This window comes from Trachypithecus francoisi, unplaced genomic scaffold, assembly GCF_009764315.1.
Source record: "Trachypithecus francoisi isolate TF-2019V2 unplaced genomic scaffold, Tfra_2.0 Lachesis_group3, whole genome shotgun sequence".
NCBI lineage: Eukaryota > Metazoa > Chordata > Mammalia > Primates > Cercopithecidae > Trachypithecus > Trachypithecus francoisi.
In genome coordinates this window covers 113,902,329-113,907,047 of record NW_022681468.1, presented here as the reverse complement: position 1 = coordinate 113,907,047, position 4,719 = coordinate 113,902,329, and the positions used below count along the sequence as shown (strand labels likewise).

Sequence of the window (4,719 nt, the reverse complement as noted above, 5' to 3'; positions counted from 1 at the left end):
GAGGACTCACGTGGGGCCACAGAGGCAGTCTCTGAGGGGACCATTGTGGCATAAGCAGCCAGAACAGGCTTGATCTTGCCCCACTTATTCCCCTAGATACCACTGCTCATTAAGACACACAAGCACACACGTGGGTTCACACACACAGCAGCCAGGCATGCAGCTGGTCACACTTTTTGTTTTTTGACAGTCTCACTCTGTCACCCAGGCTGGAGTACAGTGGCGTAATCACAGTTCCCTGAAGCCCCAACCTCCCAGGCTCAAGGGATCCTCCCACCTCAGCCTCCCAAGTAGCTGTGACCACAGGCACGTGCCACCATGGCCAGCTAATTTTAAATTTTTTGTGTAGAGATGGGGTTTCACTGGGTTGCCCTGGCTGCTGGTCACATGTTAGTACCCACCCCACACACGGTTACAGAGGGTCAGTCACACAGCTTGAGATGCACTCCCCCGGGGAGGTGCATAATCACATATCCCCAGACTCAGTGACACAGACACACAAGTTCATCATACGCTGACGCAGCCACACATGTACATATGCGCGCGCGCGCACACACACACACACACACACACACACACACACAGGCCCCCCTGCTCAGGATCTGTTCAGGCCTGTGGCTGGTTTGCAGGCAGTGCCTCCCCAGCCCCTGCTATTACCAACCAGGACCATCAGAGGGCGCCCTGCCCCACCCCTCCTGGAGGCACAGCCGCCTTCAGCCCAGCCCTATGGAGCTCAAGCCCCAAAGGCCACATGGGCTCCCTCACCTGATGGGCCAGTCACAAGAGGCTAAACCACCCTCAAACTCACATTCTTCTATGCTTTTGCCTGGAATGTTCCTTCTGCCTGGAATACCACTCCCCATTCTCTGCTACTGATGGCCTGTGCTCTTCAGAGCCCGGCCCAAATGCTGCCTCCTCCTGTGAGGCCTTCCTGATGCAAGATCTGCTAGTTCGCTGTCAGCCTCAAGCTCCAGACACACAGACCAGAAGGATCTCTGAAATGAGCAGTGTAGGAGAGTAAGGCCGAGAGCGGGCAAGGACTGGCCTGAGGTCACAGGGCAAGTCAGTGAGCCTGCTGGAGGGCCTGTGGCTGCTCTGTGGGGTTCCTGGGTGGGCAGAAGCCTTTGACAGACCCTCCTAGTCCTGGTCTGGGCTCTGAGAAAAGAACGGGGAACATGTGGATCTGAGGAGCAGCCACCTGTCTCCATGGCCAGCAATCCCCAAAGTTCAGGACCCGTGATGCCCTCCCAGGAAACTGACTGCAATGCAGATTCTTGGGCTCTACTTCAGAAATTCAGTAGGGCTTAGTGGGGCCCAGGAATCTGCATGCTCAGCCATGCCATGGACATGAGTGGACATGAACTCTGGAGGCACACACAACTCCCAGGAGGATGGGTGTACAGCAAGCTCCCCAGAAACTCTTGGGAGCACAACATATACGGGAGCACATTTGAGACCCGTGCACACATGCAACCTGGGACCACCATAGCCACAGCCCAAGTCACATGTGTACCTGGCATGGAAGCTGGGCCGGAAGCCCTCTACCTGGCCCACACCCCTGCTTACGCCTCCAGCTGGTCCCTTCTGATCTCAGCTGCCTCTCCCTGGAAGACACAGATCTTCTTGTGCCGGACCAGCTTCAGTGGGGCTAGTGGGACCTCTAGGGCAACGGTCACTTGTAGGGTGGCATCCGTGTGCACTGGCCCCACTTCCATTGAGAAGGTGCTGTGGGGGCTGAGGCTGCCATTGAGGCCTTAGAGAACAGCCCCATCCACAGGTCCTCGTGGAGAAGGCTGTGGCTGGCTGAGTGGCCCAGAGCAACTGTCCCCAGCGACGACCAGCTGTGACATGGTAGTGCACCTCATCCCCACTGCGGATGTCAAGGTTGGTGTCCAGGTGGAGCTTGACTGTGTCGATGCTGCCCTGGCCTCCTTGAGGGACCACGAGGCCGGAGCCTTTGGCCACACGGAGGTAGGGCTCCAAGGTCTGCACCTCCAGCAGTCCAGTGGTCTGGTGTTGCCCATCAGACACCTGCAGCTGGATCCAGCGGTGATCAGCCCAAGTGCACGAACAGGACTCACTTCTTCCTGAGGCCTCCTGGGTGAATTCCTTGCCACGTAATTCTATCTGTCATGCCCCGGACTGCATTGAAGCCAGGCTGCCTTGAAGAAGCTCTCCCAGACTGCTCTTCATGACTTGCCAAATGTTTTTCATGTTAGCAGCCTGGAGTCGGAGCAGGCATCAAACCTTACATCCCATATGTCACACCTCACCATAGACCTGGGTGCCAAATACCCTGAAGAGTCTGAACTCACATTGGTAGTTAGCAAAGTGCTCCTACAGCCGCATCTGTAGTTAACACAGCATCTCTATGGCCACTGTCTCCCTTGATCCCCACAGCCACCCTGGGAGAAAAGCAGAAAGTCATCATTTGATAGAAAGGATGCTGAGGCTCTGGAAGGCAAAGGGACTTGCCTAAAGGCCCAGGGTGAAGCAGCATCTCTGGACTCCCAGTCCAGTGCTCTTGCCCAATACCATGCTGCTTGCCTCTATCCATCTACATTGGTCGTCAGTGTGTCATAGGGCAAGCCCCAATCCCTGCCTCATTTTGGTTTATGGGCACTTACCCTACAGTCATTTGGAGACAAAAACAGATGCTATTGTTCTTCCTTAGAGAACATGACCAGTGGAAACAGGGCACACTGGGAATCAGAGTGCATGTCCTTGAAAGAGGGCCATGGATCAACAAGGCCAAGCCAAAAGATGCAGAACGCTTTTCCTTAGATCTTTGGGAGTGAAGCAGGCTTCAGATACTCCTGTCCCTGCCCCTGCAGCCACCACTACCACATTGGTTTAGATCAGGTAGGGTGGGCAGGGGGGGGGCGGGGTGGGGTGGAGGAAAAAATCAGACTGCCCATGGCCCCCTCGGCTCCTGTCCTAGCCCAGGCCTGGGTGCCATTCTTCCACTTTCACACTTGTGTGCAAGCTCCCCCACACACATCACACACCTTGATCGTCACACAGTCACAACAGCCTGGTCTCTGCTCCTGTGGGCCGGTGGCCGGACACCCCTTGGAATGGCTCAAAGGAATCAGGACTTGAAAGTGGGGACATCAGGGTAGCTGAAGGAAATCCACACACCCAGGGCAGATCGGGGTTCAGACTCTCTGACCTGAAGTAGGCTCCCCAGGGGCTGGGAGAGGAGTTGGAGGGAATGGAGGATGGAGCATAGACAGAAGAAGAAAGGAGGGGAATGCAACGTGTGGAGCGGCCGCCAAGAGTGAATATGGAGGGAAGCGCCATGCAAGTGCTGGAAAGAAGGGGGCAGGTGGGACGAGCCTCATAGTCCCCTCCCTAAAAACGACCACCTCCGGGACTCAGTACTCCTTTGGGGGCAGGCTCCGTCAGCCCTCGGCCACTCAGGGCTCCAGCACCCACGGTCCGAATGCCTGGAATGGAGACGGCCGGTTCTGGCAACCAGGTCCGATGCACTAGAATCCAGCCCCGTTTCCGTCCCGGCCGTGCCCGTCCGGCGGCCTCTCCCGCCGTATTCAGCCCTTACTCACCTGGGGACCCCGGGCGGGGCGCGAGGGCACCTGCTGGGGGAGGGCAGAAGGGGTCAGGGGAAGCCCCCGTCCTTGAGGGTACAAGGGGCGCTTCCCCCAGGGCGGACCCAGCAGGCAGAGGCCCAGGAGCAGGGCTCCGCGACCCGGGCCGGGCTGGGCGCACGGCGGGGGCTCCGCTCTGCGTCGTGGGGCTGGACTTGGGGGACCTGCGGGCGACAGGGAGCCAGAAACAGAGAGCGGAATGATGAGTGGCCCCGCCCACCCTGAGGCCCCGCCCCAGCCCAGTGCCAGCCAGGCCCATGCATGCAAGATCCTCCCTGCCTGCCTGAGGCGGTCGCCAGAGCTTAAGCCCCGCCGCAGGCGGCGCCAAGGTCCCAGCTCCACCCAGCCCCGCAGGCCGCGCTCCACGGCAAGCCCCGCCCTCTCTAAGCTCCGCCTCTTGCTGCAAGTGGGAGCCACTCTGGGGAAGGGGCGCGCCACATGCCTGGTCTGGCACTTCTCCAGCAGCCCGGGCTCTGGGGCTTTGGGGTCGTGGGGGCCGGCTCTGCTACCTGCGTCGGGCCGGGACGCTCTGCACTTGTAGCTAGGAGTCATCTACGAACCCCGTGGGCGTGCTGACGGTGGTCGTGTTAATGTCATCGATGATGCTGGGCGCCTCCCTCAGCACGTGGTGCATGCGCAGCATCTCTTTGCACGGCTGTGCCTGCTCTGCGGACTCCTCCATCAGCTGTTCTGGTTCCCACGGGAGTACAGGTTGGCCAGCAGCTCCCAGAAGATGAACTCGTTGGTCTGAGAGTGGGAGAAGAGCAAGGACATACTGATTTTATCCTGAAAGGAAGGAAACCAACCAGAGATGCATGCTGAGACTCCAGGTCATCAGCTGTCATTCAGGCCAAACCCCTGCTGAGCAAAATAAAGGACTGCTTCAGCATTCATCGCGTGTATAAGACATCTTGTCAGGATTATTTGAGGTTTATAAATATTTAAACAGTTCACACTGGACTAGGATTAAACACCGATCATGGTTACATTGCCTAGAGAATTTTCACATTAGGATAATATATGATTTACTGAACACCTACTCCATGCCAGATACTGAAATAGGCAATGATGAAAATTATCTTTCATTCTATTTACAACCTTAAGAGTTCCA

At 57.3% G+C, this 4,719-nt stretch overlaps 1 pseudogene; it reads right to left on the bottom strand.

The window, feature by feature from the left end:
- Nucleotides 1-1,406: 1,406 nt before the first annotated feature.
- On the bottom strand, nucleotides 1,407-4,290 carry LOC117071095 (annotated as a pseudogene).
- Nucleotides 4,291-4,719: the final 429 nt, after the last annotated feature.